Source organism: Moschus berezovskii, chromosome X (assembly GCF_049115385.1).
Source record: "Moschus berezovskii isolate FMDL1 chromosome X, NW_MosBer_1.0, whole genome shotgun sequence".
NCBI classification, from domain to species: domain Eukaryota; kingdom Metazoa; phylum Chordata; class Mammalia; order Artiodactyla; family Moschidae; genus Moschus; species Moschus berezovskii.
This window is the reverse complement of record NC_142488.1, coordinates 28,351,620-28,369,232: the sequence shown is the minus strand read 5'-3', so window position 1 is coordinate 28,369,232 and position 17,613 is coordinate 28,351,620. Positions and strand designations below refer to the sequence as shown.

General features: G+C 40.6%; 1 long non-coding RNA gene across 1 annotated transcript in view; it reads right to left on the bottom strand.

Moving 5' to 3' along the window:
• Nucleotides 1-17,613, bottom strand: part of LOC129564511 (uncharacterized) — a 35,827-nt gene that overhangs the window by 15,669 nt on the left and 2,545 nt on the right. Inside the window, exon 2 of the long non-coding RNA XR_008687501.2 lies at nt 14,827-14,990. This is a non-coding gene — a long non-coding RNA (uncharacterized LOC129564511). The remainder of the gene's footprint in view (nt 1-14,826; nt 14,991-17,613) is intronic.

Sequence of the window (17,613 nt, the reverse complement as noted above, 5' to 3'; positions counted from 1 at the left end):
AGATTCTTACTCACCAGACCATGAGGGAAGTCCCTCAAACATTATTCAAAAGTTAAGCTCCCAGAAGAATTTAAATTTTTGTGAATTAGAGCAACTCTAAGGTGTCATTGTAACTGTAATTCACATAAATCAATTTAAACAGGTCATTGTTTGATAGGGCTGTAGGGGAAAATGCTAATCTTATACAGTGCCGACAGAATTTAGGCAATCTTTTCCAAGGAAGTACTTCAAAAGTACATCTTTTACAAAGACATTTATGTTCACATCTCATATTATAGTCAAAACTTGGAAGTTTCTGAAATACCACTGTGTAGAAATTACTAGGCCCATTGTGATCTGTTTGGGCAACAGATTAATAGTCCCATTAGAAATGACAAATGTTTGAACCATATAAATATATGAAAATAAATATATAACATAATTCTGTATAAAACAAATCAACAATGTACAGACATTGATATCAGTCTTATAAAATTCACAGTATAAGCAGTAGGGTTGGAAGGGACCCTGCTGCTCAGTAACAAATAATATTAAATGAAGGTTTTCCTTCTCATGTAATTATTTGGTTCAACTTTATTTTATACCATGTATAAACATAAAAATATGAAAATACAGCTAAAAAATCAGAGATAAATATAATTCTTCTATGGGGCTGTGGATTATTATTATCTTAAGAATTTGGGGGACATCACTTGCAGTCTAGTGGTTAAGACTCTGTGCTCCCAATGCAGGGGACATGCATTTGATCCTGGGTCAGGGAACTAAGGCCCCACAATGCCATGTGGCGTGGCCCCCCAATTTTTTCCACATCTACAAATTGTTGTTTATTTACCGCTATCAGTGAATTTTGTGTCCCCCAAAATTAATTTGTTGAAATCTAATCCCCAGTGTGACAGTGTTTGGAGGTGAGGCCTCTGAGGGATCAGGCCATGAGGGCATAGCCCTTATGAAAGTTCCCAGTGAGCTCCTGTGTCCCTTCTGCTGTGTTAGGTTATAGTAAGAAGACAGCTCTAGAAACTAGGAAGCAGGCTCTAACCATACACTGAATCTACTGGTGCTTTGATCCTGGACTTTCCAGCCTCCAGAACTGTGAGAAACAAATATTCCTTGTTCATAAGCCACTCAGTCTATGGTATTTTGTTATAGCAGCCCAAACGGACTAAGACATTTATTATTTATACTTTTATCTTTTTTCCTTTTATCAATTCAGTTTGTAGACTTGGAACTAGATATACTCTTGAGAGATTATCTAGGTCAATCTTCTCATTTTGAGATTGAGGACATTGAGGCCCAGGGAGATTATGGGACTCCTCAAAGTAACAGAATTTCACAGTTACAAATTAATATTCAGTTTATATACAAGCATTCCTTATTTTTTCATAAACAGATTTGTCATACCTCCAAATGAGCATGTTATCTGTACGAGTAACTCAGTGTCAAAAGTATTATTACCTCAACCTTGCACATAATTAAAGAAATGAAAATCAAAATAATAAAATGCTATGTATCTCTTATAAGATTAATAATAAATTAAAAACATATTATATTTAGTGATGGTGGGGGCTTCCCAGGGGGCTCAGTGGTAAAGAACTTGCCTGCCAATACAGGAGATACAGGTTCAATCCCTGGGCCGGGAAGATTTTCTGAAGGAGGCATAGAAGAGAAGTCCAGGTGCTGCGAAGGCTGTCCTCCGTCTGGGGGAATCCAGGGGAGAATCCTTTTTCTTGCCTTTTCCAGCTTCTCAAGATTGCTCATATTCCTTGACTCCAGCCATCTTCAAAGTCAGCAATGGCCAGTCCAGTCTTTCTCATATTGCATCACTCCTGACACTCTCCTTCTTCCATATTTGAGGACCCTTATGTACAGCAGCATGATTACACATAAGGGAAGCTATGGGCTTCCCTCATAGCTCAGTTGGTAAAGAATCTGCCTGCTATGCAGGAGACCCTGGTTTGATTCCTGGGTTGGGAAGATCCCCTGGAGAAGGGATAGGCTACCCACTCCAGTATTCTGGCCTGGAGAAGGCCATGGACTGTATAGTCCATGGGGTCGCAAAGAGTCAGACAAGACTGAGTGCCTTTCACTTATGATTACACATGGGGCTTCCCAGGTGGCTCGGTGGTAAAAGAAAAAAAAAATCTGCCTGCCAAGCAGGAGACATGGGAGATGCATGTTTCAATCCCTGGGTCAGGAGATCCCCTGGAGTAGGAAATGGTAACCCACTCCAGTATTCTTGCCTGGGAAATGCCATGACAGAGGAGCCTGGTGGGTTAGAGTCCCTGGGGTCACAAAGAGTCGGACACGAATGGGCAACTAAACAGCAGCAGTATATTACACTGGGCTCACTGAATAATCTAGGAAAAATTTCCTATCATAAGGTCAGGTGATTAGCAACCTTAATTCAATCTGCAACCATAAATCCCCTTTGCCATGAGATTAGAACATGGGATTATTCAAGGGATTAGAAAATGGACATTGGCGGGAGACCTTTATTCAGCATATCACAAGACATGAGGACCATGGCCACTCTGGGACTCGCAACATGAGCCAGAGGGGCTGGAATGCTAATAATTTATAGAAGCTGAATGCGGTTTTATAATCTCACACTGACAGTACCTCTGTCAAGCGTAGCCTGAAGGAAAACTTGTTATGCTAGTTTAGTACTTGAGCTGAACCTGGGAAGCAAACAGGACTTCTAAGTGTTTAATTCCTTTATTGTTTCTCTGTTCCTTTTGAGAGTATTTGTTGGCCCTATGTCTGCATCCATGCTTTTGTCCTTTTGTGGAGTCCTTTACCCACCAACACAACCACATTCTATTGTGAAAATATGCCACCACGTTACTGTGTCCTTACCACACTTCTTGAGAAAGTTCCACCACTCATGAAAGCCCTTGCTAAAACACACATATCAACATCACTCTTCATTGACAAAAGATATGTTAGTAACATTTATTTGAGGTGTACATACATGACATGCCCACAGACACACATACACAAAATTTACTCTAGAGTTTAGGTGGGAAAAGAAACAGAAAATATAGCTTAACTTGAAATAGAAACCCCGTGCAAAATTCAGGAGTAAAAGGTAATCTGGGGATAATAAGAGAAATTGCTTCTGTAAATAAACTCATACTGTTTAGGAACATTAATTCTTTTTTAAATTAAATTAAATTATTTTTATTGGCATATAGTTGCTTTACACTGCTGTGTCAGTTTCTGCTGTATTGCAAAGTGAATCAGCCATATGTATACATTCATTGTTGTTCAGTTGCTAATTTGTGTCCAACTAAGTCTCTAAGTTGTGTCCAACTCTTTACGGCCTCATGGACTACAGCACGCAGGGTTCCCATACAAACACACACACACGTATATATGTATACATATTTCCCCTCCATTTTGGATTCCCTTCCCATGTAGGTCACCACAGAGCACTGAGTAGAGTTCCCTGTGCTAGACAGTCAGTTCTCATTAGTTATTCATATCTACTTTATACATAGTATCAATAGTGTATATATGTCAATCCCAATTTCCCAATTCGTCTTACCCAGGAACATAAATTCTTTTCTAAGGTCCCAGGTGAACATTTTCATCAACAGTTATATATAATCCTGCTGCGCCTCCCCGCCCTCCAAGATTAATCTTTCCTTCTGATGTTGTGGCATTCAGTTCAGTTCAGTTCAGTCGCTCAGTCGTGTCCGACTCTCCACGACCCCATGAATCACAGCACGCCAGGCCTCCCTGTCCATCACCAACTCCCGGAGTACACTCAAACTCATGTCCACAGAGTCGGTGATGCCATCCAGCCATCTCATTCTCTGTCGCCCCCTTCTCCTCCCGCCCCCAACCTTTCCCAGCATCAGAGTCTTTTCCAGTGACTAGGTGAGAACTAAACCTGAACTTAAGTGGATGTCTTTGAAATCCCTGTTCTGATAAGTTTTACTCTTTAAAGTGGAGATAAGGGGGCCCCTGGTGGTGCAGTGGATAAGTACCTGCATGCCAACACAGGGGACACAGGTTTGAACCCTGGTCTGAGAAGATCCCACATGCTGTGGGGCAACTAAGCCTGTGTGCCACAACTACTGAAGCCCGCAAGCCCTAGAGCCTGAGCTCCGCAACAAGAGAAACCACGGCAGTGAGAAGCCCATGCACCACAGCTAGAGAAAAGCCCATGCAGCAACGAAGCCCCCATGCAGGCAAAAATAATACATAAATACAATTTAAAAAATCAAGTGGAGATAAAATGCTGACTAGTTGCATTTCAGAGGTATGGACAAAACTTCAAGGCTGAGTGGCTGTCCAAATAGAATCCCTCATGGTTGCAAAAGATGGGATTAGAGTCTCCTGTTTGGGAGGGCATTTCCTCAATTTGCTCTGCCTGGTATTAGGTAAAGCTGTGGGGCTGTAGCAGCTTCTCAGCAAATATTCACTTGTTCCCTTATACTGCAAGGAGATCCAACCAGTCCATTCTAAAGGAGATCAATCCTGGATGTTCATTGGAGGGACTGATGCTAAAGCTGAAACTCCAATACTTTGGCCACCTCATGAGACGAGTTGACTCACTGGAAAAGACTCTGATGCTGGGAAAGGTTGGGGGCGGGAGGAGAAGGGGACGACGGAGAATGAGATGGCTGGATGGCATCACCGACTCTGTGGACATGAGTTTGAGTGTACTCCGGGAGTTGGTGATGGACAGGGAGGCCTGGCGTGCTGTGATTCATGGGGTCGCGGAGAGTCGGACACGACTGAGCGACTGAACTGAACTGAACTGAACTGAACTGAATATTCTTTTCACCCTGGTATAAAAGTGAAACCTACTAGGAACCAGGTGACTGTCTCCACAGTGGTTGGTTTCCAAGGAGATCATGTGAGGAGAATGGGGCTTGAGGAGGGGTTAGAGTGAGATGCAGAGTAGAAGTTATACATGGCTTTGGGCATGTCAGTCCAGGGAAAGTCATCTGAGAGACACACAACAACTGTGTCATTTTCAAGGCAAGACATAAAGAGCTTCTTTCATCAGCATGGGGCTCTTTATGCAATGTGGCCGTGTGTGTTGTGTTGGGAGGATGAATAGGGAGCACATGCTTGCCTTTCTTCAAGCAGGCCTATGGGAATGTTCTTGTCAGCTCTGTTTCTCTCCTATCTCCTCCCACTCTACCCACCAAGAGTAAAGAAGGGAAGCACAAAGCCCACTTCAAACCATGCTTACTAAAAAGGCAAGTACCCTTTTGAGGTTAGCATACGTTATTTAAGTATGTTGCTGCTGCTGATGACATATCCTGAAAAGGTTATGTAAACTGCTTGTGAAACACAGAGCAAAGAAAGGTAACATCTTCATAAAATTTCTTTTGGCCATGCCATGAAGCATGTGGGAATCTCAGTTCCCCGACTAGGGACTGAACCCATGCCCCCTGCATTGGAAGCAAGGAGTCTTAACCACTACACTGCCAGGGAAGTTCCAGAAAGGTAATATGGCAATCGTTGATAAGTTGTACATCTTTTTTCCCCCACTCCCCTACCTCAAAGACTGACTGTATATCAACTTGCCCAATGACTTTAGAATTCAGAACAAGGGGCAAATTAAGTGAAAGACAAGAGAGTTTTCATTTTGCTAAAATCTAAAGAAGCTTGACCTTGTGATTTTATAAAGCTTTATTTCCTGAGTTAATGGAAAAAATCTTTAGCATTAGAAATTTAATGGCACCATGCCTTTTTCTTTTCCAAAAAAGGTTTATGTCATAGCTTATCTTTCCTGTCTGTGCATCCTTCTTGTTAGCAATTTTAAGCTTGCATTGTGCTTATCCTTTCAGCAAGGAACAACACATTGAGAAATCACAAATCATTGCTTTGTTTACATTTATAGTGTAAGAGTTGAATATTTGTTTTAAATAAGATACTATTATTTTCAGCCACTTTTTTTTTTTTTTAAGGCCATGCCATGCGGCATGTGGGATCTTAGTTCCCCAACCAGGGCTTGAACCCATGCCCCATGCATTGCGAGCGTGGAGTCTTAACCACTGGGCTGCCAGGGAAGTCCCTCAGTCACCTCTTTTAATGAAAATCATTTAGTGAAGCCACTTCAAAGTTATGAGAACAATGAATTTCTGTGTCTATTTCTTATTTCATTTTATAGCAGGAATCAAAGTTTAGCCAATGCTCTAACTTGCAAAAACCTTTAACTAATAAGAACTAAATGTTTTGTGTACTTTAGTCTTTGTCAGGCAGTATTTAAGGCATTTATGAATTGTTCTTTGGAAATTAAGAGGTACTGAAGACCAAGTGGAGGGTGGGAAAGTCCAAAAGCTTAGTTTTAAGGCCATAGCTTGTTAACTGCCTAACCTCGAGCAATGGATTGATCTGACTTACCTCTCTGATCTGAATTATATGAACTGCACATGAATTGAGGGACTTGTAGCTGTAAAACCTTAACATGGAATAATTAGTATACTAATTAGGTGCTGAGCCCAAGGATTCTGGAATCAGACTGCCAGGGTTCAAATCCCAGCTCAGTTATCTACTGCACTGTGACTTAAATTACTTAACCTCTCTGGGCATCCCTTCACTATCTATAAAATATAGATGAAAATAACACCTACCTCATAGAGTTGTTTCGATGATTAAATGACATAGTATATGAAGATAGTATATTAAAAAGCAGAGACATTACTTTGCCAACAAAAGTCCGTCTAGTCAAGGCAATGGTTTTTCCCGTGGTCATGTATGGATGTGAGAGTTGGACTATGAAGAAAGCTGATCGCCGAAGAATCGATGCTTTTGAACTGTGGTGTTGGAGAAGACTCTTGAGAGTCCCTTATACTGCAAGGAGATCCAACCAGTCCATTCTAGAGGAGATCAATCCTGGATGTTCATTGGAAGGACTGATGCTAAAGCTGAAGCTGCAATATTTTGGCCACCTCATGCGACGAGTTGACTCACTGGAAAAGACTCTGATGCTGGGAAAGGTTGGGGGCGGGAGGAGAAGGGGACGACGGAGATATGAGATGGCTGGATGGCATCACCGACTCTGTGGACATGAGTTTGAGTGAACTCCGGGAGTTGGTGATGGACAGGGAGGCCTGGCGTGCTGTGATTCATGGGGTTGCGGAGAGTCGGACACGACTGAGCGACTGAACTGAACTGAACTGATATGAAGATCACATAGAAAGTAGTATGTAAGTGTTAGCTACTATGCTAAGACTAGTTTTAATGTATAGATTGGTTAACGATCATTCACAGAATAATCTGCCACAATACCATTCTTGAATTGGTTTGATTACCAAGAAGAAAAAGAGAAAAAGAAAAAACTCCTTATGGATGACAACCAAAACCATCTACCCATCCAGCTTACTGTCTACAATCATTAATGTGACTGTATTCCTCCATACTCCACTGTCTTCATCACCATAATTTACTATCTCAGCAGACTCTTGCCCAAGAAGGTAATATTTGCAAAAAACTTTATTGCCCATTCTGGGAATTTTCTGAAAGACGCACTGCACACCCAGACTTTTAATTCCTTGTCCTGAAAATTCTCACCTTCCTGTGTCACCAATCCTAAAATCATGATATTGTATATCACAATTCTTACCTAATCCTAAACCAAGACTCCTCACTGAAATGCCTTCCTAAATCCAGACTTCCAAATCTCATAAATATCCTGGTTTTCCCCTCCTCAATGAATATTCTTTTTTTTAATTAATTAATTAATTTTTTATTGGAGGCAAATTATTTTACAATATTATATTGGTTGGTATTGCCATACAATGACATGAATTCCTCCTGGGTGTACATAAGTTCCCTCAACGAATATTCTGTCAAGTTTGCTCTCTTTTACTGCACTAAGAATAAACTCAGCTACGTCTTGTCAATAAGACATCTCGGTGATACTTATGGGGAGCCAGTATTGCATATGATGAACTCTGGAACTGGAATCAGAAGGTATGAATTGAAGTCACAGCTCTGCCAGATGGACAAGCCACTAATTTTCAGATGAACACGTACATTAACACATATAATATTATTAAAGTGCCCACTTTAGTATCTGGTAATGAATACTTGAGCTTTCCTGGTGGCTCAGTGGTAAAGAACCCATCTGCCAGTGCAGAAGATGCAGATTCGATCCCTGGGCTGGGAAGATCCCCTGGAGAAGGAAATGGCAACTCACTCCAGTATTCTTGCCTGGGAAATCCCATGGACAGAGGAGCCTGGTGGGCTACAGTCATTGGGGTCGCAAAGAGTTGGACGTGACTTAGCGACTAAACTACCACAAAGAACACTTAATCAGTGTTTCTTATGTCACCATTCCTTTTTGATTGCCAGCAGGGAAATGACTACAGTGTTAGTCTGTTCAAGCCATCCTCTCTAGTAAATGTTCCTGGGCTGCTAGTAAACCACCTAATACATATAGCCAGTGAAAGCTGAAGAACCTGGAGGATGAGGTCCTCTGAATAGAAGGAACACAGAACCCAAAGCAAATACTGAACTGTTCTTACCTGCAGAGAGCTAGTGCGTGTGTGCATGCTCAGTCGTGTCCAACTCTTAGGAGCCTGGCAGGCTACCATCCATGCGGTTGCAAAGAGAGCTAGTAGCTGACTCTGAAACTTTATGGGTAGAACTTCTCTGGTAGTCCAGTGGTTAAGAATCTGCCTTGCAATGCAGGGAATGTGGACTCGATTACTGGGTCGGGGAACTAAGATCCCACAAGTTGCAGATCAATTGGCAACTACTGAGTCCACGTGCTCCGGTGCCCATGTGCCACGTGCTGCAACTCCTGAGCCCATATGCCACTAGAGAGTTGTGTGCCGCAACAAAGATCCTGCATGCTGCAACTAAGACCCAATGCAGCCAAATAAATAATATATAAATAAATAAAATATTTTAAATACCTTATAGGTGGAGGGCTGAGGACTACCCCACACAGCTTCCTGTTCCCCAGAATCTGGTGGCTCTGTAGGAGGTGTGCTGTGTGGACACTTCTTAGGCCTTCATCACCTTGCTCACAGACTCTTCTGCTCCTCCTTTCTCACTTCCTGCGCCAGTTACTGATAAACTGACTCTAAGGTCTGCCTGCTGTGGGAAAAGGGGTTTGGACATTTAAAATCTTCTTCCTCTGTCAGCTGCACAATGTTCAGCTTTGTCAGTAGAAGGTGCTGGAGAGACACTGTGGGGGGAACGGATTCTATGTCATGGTCTGATGTACTTGCTCAGCAAACTCCTAAAGGATGCTGGGTGTCCCCAGTGAGGGTAACTTCTCCAGCATCCAGCACCCGTAGTGCACTAGAGCCAGCAGCCTTCAGGGTCCAGAAACTTCCCTTGGTGCCCACCTTGAATGGTTTTATAGCAGAGTGCCTCCCATGAGACACCTCCCTGTTACCAGCTTCCCAGGAACCCTGGAATATAGAATTTCCCCAGCAAATTACAGATAGAGGGTTTCTATAAAGTTCTGCTGGCATGACCACACAATGACTTCTCTGTCATCCAGTGAGTCATGGTCATGACTTCTCTGCAAGTTCTGGATTGGGTCTAGGAGTGGTAGCTGCTTCTACTTCTATTTCTAGATTCTGTAAAGTTCTCTATACCTTTCACCAAGCAATCCCTCATCCCCCCAACTTCCTGTGATATTTAACGGGCCTTTTAAATTTTTTTTATTAGGCATTTTTTTTGTCTTTAAGCCATCATTTTATTTTATTTTTTTAAATTTTACAATATTATATTGGTTGGTTTTGCCATACATTGACATGAATCTGCCCCAGGTGTACATGAGTTCCCCCTCCCGAACCCCCCTCCCACCTCCCTCCTCCCCTTATCCTCCCTCTGGGTCATACCTGCATTTTTATTTCTTACTCTTTGAAATGCCTCTTTGCATTCTTTGCTCATTAAAAAAATCTATTCAAGTATGACTGACATACAAAAAGCTGTAGATAATTAATGTATACAACTTGATGAGTCTAGAGGTTTTATACATCCATGAAATCATTATCACAATGTATTTTAAATGAATAACAACTTCAATCACATATAACATTTCTATGCATTTACTCCTTTTCCTTTATGTTACTAATACCAGTATTGACTTCTTTTTATATTATATATCTACAAACAATGGGGGAAGGAAATGGCAACCAACTCCAGTATTCTTGCCTGGAGAATCACATGGACAGTGGAGCCTGGTGGGTTATAGTCCATGGGGTCGCAAAGAGTTGGACATGACTGAAGCTGAAACTCCAATACTTTGGCCACATGCTGTGAAGAACTGACTCATTTGAAAAGACCCTGATGCTGGGAAAGATTGAAGGCAGGAGAAGGGAACAACAGAGGATGAGATGGTTGGATGGCATCACCGACACAATGAATGTGAGTTTCAATAAATTCTGGGAGTTAGTGATGGACAGGGAAGCCTGAAATGCTGCATGGGGTTGCAAAGAGTCGGACACAACTGACCGACTGAACTGAACTGAGTTGGAGTGACTTAGCATTCTAGAGGAGATCAATCCTGGATGTTCATTGGAGGGACTGATGCTAAAGCTGAAACTGCAATACTTTGGCCACCTCATGCGACGAGTTGACTCACTGGAAAAGACTCTGATGCTGGGAAAGGTTGGGGGCGGGAGGAGAAGGGGACGACAGAGAATGAGATGGCTGGATGGCATCACCGACTCTGTGGACATGAGTTTGAGTGTACTCCGGGAGTTGGTGATGGACAGGGAGGCCTGGCGTGCTGTGATTCATGGGGTCGTGGAGAGTCGGACACGACTGAGCGACTGAACTGAACTGAACTGAACTAAGCATGCACGCATGCATGCGTCTACTAACAAATTTTTGTGCTTATATTTACTCTTAACGCCTTTGTCTTTAATGCTTATGCCAGGGTCAAATGTGTCCTATGTACCACTATTACAGTATTACATTATTCTGTATTTGCCTATTGGGCTTCCCTGGTGGCTCAGATGGTAAAGAATCTGCCTCCAATGCAGGAAACCTGGGTTCAATCCCTAGGCCAGGAAGATCCCCTGGAGAAGGAAATGGCAATCCACTCCAGTATTCTTGCCTGGAGAATTCCATGAACAGAGGAGCCTGGCGTTCTGTAGTTCATGGGGTCGCAAAGAGTCAGACACGACTGAATGACTAACACTTTCACTTTCATATTTGCCTATATATTTCCTTTTACCAGTGAGATGTATAAATTTATATGTTCCTATGCTGCTGTTCAGTGTGCTTTAATTTCAATTTATAGTAAATCCAGTTAGCACTTCTTGTAAAGCATGTCTCAGTTCAGTTCAGTCGCTCAGTCGTGTCCGACTCTCTGCGACCCCATGAACTACAGCACGCCAGGCTTCCCTGTCCATCACCAACTCCCGGAGTACACTCAAACTCATGTCCACAGAGTCGGTGATGCCATCCAGCCATCTCATTCTCCGTCGTCCCCTTCTCCTCCCGCCCCCAACCTTTCCCAGCATCAGAGTCTTTTCCAGTGAGTCAACTCGTCTAGTAGTGAACAATTCTCAGTTTTTGTTTGTCTGGAAAGTTTTATCTTTCCTTGGCCTTTAAAAAATTATTTATTTTTGGCTGTGCTGGATCTTTGTTGTGGTGCACAGGCTTCTCATTGTGGTGGCTTCTCTTGCTATGGAGCATGGGCTCTAGAGAACAGGCTCAATAGTTCTGGCATGCAGGGTTAGTTGCTCCACAGCATGTGGGATCTTTCCCAGATCAGGGACTGAACCCATGTCTCTGCACTGGCAGGTGAATTCTTCACCACTGAGCCACCAGGGAAGCCTTTTCCTTGACTTTTAAAGGAGAGTTTTGCCAGGTGTAGTTAGTATTACCGGCTCATAGCATTTTTCTTTGAGCACTTTGAATATACCATCCCATTCTTTCCTGGACTGCAAGGTTTTTGCTGAGAAATCTGCTGCTAGTTTTATGGGGGTCCCTTTGTATGTAATGAGTCACTTTTCTCTTGCTGCTTTCAGGATTCTCATTATCTCTAACTTTTGACAATTTATAGGCATAAATTGCTAAGATATTTTGGGTTTGGTTCCAGACCACCGCAATAAAGTGAATATCACAATGAAGTGAGTCACAATTTTTTTAGTTTTCCAGTAAAAGCTATGTTTACATGCAAAAACTACTAGAATTGATGAATGAATTCAGCAAGATAGCAGGATACAAGATCAGCATATAGAATTCTGTTGCATTTCTTTCCACTAACAATGAAATATCAAAATGGGAATGTAAAAAACAATCCCTTTTACAATCACATAAAACAAGTCTTAGAAATAAAACTGACCAAGGAGGTCAAAGACTTATATGCTGAGAACTATAAAACACAGATGAAGGAAACTGAAGATGATTTTAAGAAAAAGGAAAGATATCCAATGCTCTTGGATTGGGAAGAATTAATATTGCCCAAATAGCCATACTATCCAAAGCAATCTACAGATTTAATGTGATCGCTATCAAATTACTCATGACCTTTTTCACAGAACTAGTACAAATGATCCTAAAATTTATATGGAATCATAAAAGACCTAGAATTGCTAAATCAATTCTGAGGGAAAAGAACAATGCTGGAGACTTAAACCTCCCAGACTTCTCAGTACTACAAAGCTGCAGTAATCAAAACAGTATGGTATTAGCAAAAAAAAAAAAAACAGACATATGGATCAATGGAATAGAATAGAAGGCCTAGAAATAAAGCCTCATCCCTTCAGTCAATTGATCTTTAACAAAGGAGGTAAGAATATATGAGAAAAGATAGTCTCGTCAGCAAGTGGTGATTGGGAAAGTTGGACTGCTGCATGTAAATCAATGAATTTAGAACATATTCTCATACCATATACAAAAATAAACTCAAATGGCTTAAGGCCTTGAATATAAGACATGACACCATAAAACTCCTAAAAGAGAACATAGGCAAAACATTCTCTGAAAGAAATCATATCAATGTTTTCTTAGGTCAGTCTCCCAAGGCAATAAAAATAAGAGCAAAAGTAAACAAATGGGACCTAATCAAACTTCAAAGCTTTAGCACAACAAAGGAAGCCATCAACATAATGAAAAGGCAATCGATGGACTGGGAGAAAATATTTGCAAGTGATGCTACCAACAAGGCCTCAATTTTCAAAATATACGAACAACTCATACGACTCAAAAACAAAAAAACCCAAACAAAAAAACGGGCAGAAGATCTAAATAGACATTTCTCTAAAGATGACATACAGATATTCACTAGGTACATGAAAAGATACTCAACATTGCTAGTTATTAGAGAAATGCAAATCAAAACTACAATTAGGTACCATCTCACACCAGTCAGAATAGTCATCATTAAAAAGTCTACAAATAACAAATGCTGGAGAGGGTGTGGAGAAAAGGGAACCCTCCTAGGCTGCTGGGGGGATCGTAAATAGATGCAGCCACTATGGAAGAGTAAGGAGTTTCCTTAAAAAAACTAAAAATAGAGTTGCCATATGATCTGGTAATCCCACTCCTGGGCATATATCTGGAAACTCCAATTCAAAAAGATACATGCACCCCAGTACTATGTACAATAGCCAAGACATAGAAGCAACCTAAATGTCCATTGACAGATGAATGGATAAAGAAAATGTAGTTTACACACACACACTGGAATACTACACAGCCATAAAAAGAATGAAGTGATTTCATTTACAGCACAGGGATGGACCTAGAGATTGTCATACTAAGTGAAGTAAGTCAGCAAGAGAAAAACAAATACCATATGATATTGTTGTTGCTGTTGTTCAGTCACTGAGTCATGTCTGACTCTTTGAGATCTCATGGACTGTAGCCTTCCAGGATCCTCTGTCCATGGGATTTCCCAGACAAGACTACTGAAGTGGGTTGCCATTTCCTTCTCCAGGGGATTTTCCTGACCCAAGGATCAAACCTAACGAACATATCATTTACATATGATATTATTTACATGTAATATAATATGTAAAATCTAAAACACGATACAAACGAATTTGTTTGCAGAACAGAAACAGACTCATAGACAGTAAACAAACTTATGGTTACCAAAGGGTAAAATGGGAAGGGATAAATTAAAAGTTTAGACAAATGTATAAGAAAGTTGTGGTACATACACACAATGGAATATTACTCAACTATTAAAAAGAATGTATTTGAATCAGTTCTAATGAGGTGGATGAAACTGGAGCCTATTATACAGAGTGGAGTAAGTCAGAAAGAAAAACACCAATACAGTTTATTAATGCATATATATGGAATTTAGAAAGATGGCAACGACAACCTTATATGTGAGAGAGCAAAAGAGACACAGATGTAAAGAACAGACTTTTGGACTCTGTGGGGAAGGTGAGGGTGGGATGACTTGAGAGAATAGTATTGAAACATGTATATTACCATATGTGAAACAGATCACCAGTCCAAGTTCGATGCATGAAACAGGGCATTCAAAGCCAGTGCACTGGGACAATCCAGAGGGATGGGATGGGGAGGGAGGTGTGAGGGGGTTTCAGGGTGGGGGACACATGTATGGCAAAACCCACCAAAATACTGTAAAGTAATTAGCCTCCAATTAAAATAAATTAATTTAAAAACAAACAAAAAAGTCTAGGATGAGCAGATACAAACTACTCTATATAAGATAAACAACAAGGTACTACTGTTTAGCACAGGGAACTATATTCAATATCTTGCAACAAACCATAATAGAAAAGAACATGAAAAAGTATATAAATACACACACAGACATATGTATCTGAATCACTTTGCTGTACACCAGAAACTAACATAACATTGTAAATCAGCTATACTTCAATTTCGAAAAAATGTTGTGAGAGTTACCTGGTGGTCCAGTGGTTATGACTCTGCTTCCACTGCAGGGAGCAGGGGTTTGATCCCTGGTCAGGGAACTAGATCCCACATGCTGCAACTAAGAGTTCATATGCCATGAAAGGATCCTGCATGCTGCAATGAAGATTGAAGATCTCACATGCTGCAACCAAGACCTGGTATAGTTCAATAAATAAATAAAAATTAAGAAAAAAGATCATTGATCAGAGATCACCATAACAAATAGTAACACAGTCTGAAATATTGTTACAATGATCAAAATGTGGCACTGAGACAGGAAGTGAGCAAATGCTATTGGAAAATGCACTGGTAGACATGCTCTAGGCAAGGTTGTCATAAACCTGCAATTTGTCTTAAAAAAAATAAAAGCAATGTCTGTAAAGTACAATGAAGCAAAGTAAGTTAAAACAACGTATGCCTGTAATGATCACGTGTAGCACTATAGACCTCTTTAGGTTCAACCTGTTTGAAGTCTTTGGGGTTCATGAATCTGGATGTTCATTTTCCTCCCCAGATTTGGGAAGTTTTCAGTCATTATTTCTTTTAATAAGCCTTCTGCCCCTTTCTCCTTATCTTCTTTTTCTGGGATTTCCACGATGCCTGTGTTGACATGAGGGCTGAGATCTCCTATTCCACTCTCTTGCTGATGTCACTTCTTATTAGTAATTCTTTATATGGCAAACTTTCTTTGTGAACATTTTCTTTCCTGATTTGACTCAGACTAATTCCCAGGTGGCTCAGAGGTTAAAGCGTCTGCCTCCAATGCGGGAGACCCGGGTTCGATCCCTGGGTCGGGAAGATCCCCTGGAGAAGGAAACGGTAACCCACTCCGGTATTCTTGCCTGGAGAATCCCATGGATGGAGAAGCCTGGTAGGCTACAGTCCACCGGGTCGCAAAGAGTTGGACACGACTGAGTGACGGAACGGAACGGAATATGCTTTTCAAACCATTTCTCTCTCTTTATTCTTTTTTAAAATATTTATTTTTATTCATTTATTGATCTGGCTGTGCCAGGTCTTAGCTGCAGCATGTGGGATCTAGTTCCCTGACAGGGATCAAACCCAGGCCTCCTGCATTGGGAGTGTTGAGCCTTAACCAATGGACCACCATGGAAGTCCCTCTCTTTTTATTCTTTTCCTCTGGTGTAAAGGGTAGGGCAGGAGATGAGGCCTTGCCCTAAGTATTTGCCAGATTCCCCAATAGAAATAATTACATCATAGCACCCATTAGTCTCTTCTGCAGCTTTGCAGATTTTGTAGCTTTAAGTACTTCTAGTTTCAGTATGCCTTTCTTTTCTTTCTAGTTATCACTGATCTAAGGCAGATATGCTCAGACTCTGGTAGTCTCTATTGGGGGAAAGAGGTCCTAGAGAAGGGGAACATGAAGAATGACGAGCTCTGGCTGATCTTCTAGAGAATTTAAAATCAAACACATCCTGCTGTCACGAAAATTAATTTTCTTCCCATAGTCTGCCTATAAGAGACAAAAGACAAAGGCCTATAAGAGAAACCCAGTTTTCTCTCTAATATACACTTGACTTTTATTTATTGGAAGTAACATTTTGTTTTATTAGCTTAAAAGAACATTTGCCTTCTCTCAGCTCTAATTTATGTTACAAACTATGCCATATTATTTGAGACTAACTGGTCACAGTGATTGCAATCTCTTTCCTCCTTGAAATGGGTGTGTGTATTTATGTATCTTCTAAATTTTAAATTTAAAAAGCCTCCAACTTAAGGAATAAAACAGGTTACTAACAAAATATATTTAGAAATAATTTATGCAATGAGGAATGATTAGCATTTGTTTCTAAAATTGCTTCCTCTTTTCTCAGTTGGTTGAAGTTATTTTTACATTCTTTTAAGCCACAAGGCAGCTGTTCTTTGACCATGTCTTTCATTCTGTTAGAGTCTTTTGCACTGATGCCAAAGCATCAACTGTAACTGAACATCTTTTTGGAATACAACAAGCTAATTTACTGCAAAAGATTTTTATATTATTTTTAATAGCATCATGAAGCTGTCACTGACATATAATGAAGTTTGCATATTTAAAGTATATAGTTTGATGTGTTTTGACATATGTACACACTCATGAATTCATTACCACATGATGCATTTTTGTTACTATTGATTAATTTATATATTTTAGAGTTTTATGCAAATGGAATCATGCAGTATGTACTCATTTCTGTTTGGCTTTTTTTAACACAGAAAATTACTTTGAGATTCATCCATGTTGTGTGTATCACTAGTGCATTCCTTTTTATTGTTTACTGATATGTCACAATTTTTTTAACTCATTTACTTTTTTATGGACATTCAGGATATTGGTGGCTCAGATAGTTAGGAATCCACCTGCAATTCAGGAGACCCCAGTTTGATCCCTGAGTCAGGAAGAATCCCTTGAGAAGGGAATGGCTACTTGCTCCAGTATTCTTGCTTGGAAAATCCCATGAACAGAGGAGCCTCACAGGCTCCATAGGGTTGTAAAGAGCTGGACTTGACTGAGCGACTAAGCATGCACACAAAGATATTTCTAGTTTTTGGTTATTACAAGTATAACTGTAAAGTATGACATCAGTATACAAGTATTTATGTGGATATATGCATTTATTTCTCTTTCATTAGGCAAATAACTAGGAGTAGAATAGTTGGATCATATGGCTGGTATATGTTTAACTCTTTGATAAAATGTAAAAATATCCTCTGAAACGATTGTACCATTTTACATCTCCACTAGAAATGTATGAAAGCTCGAGTTGCTCCACATCCTCA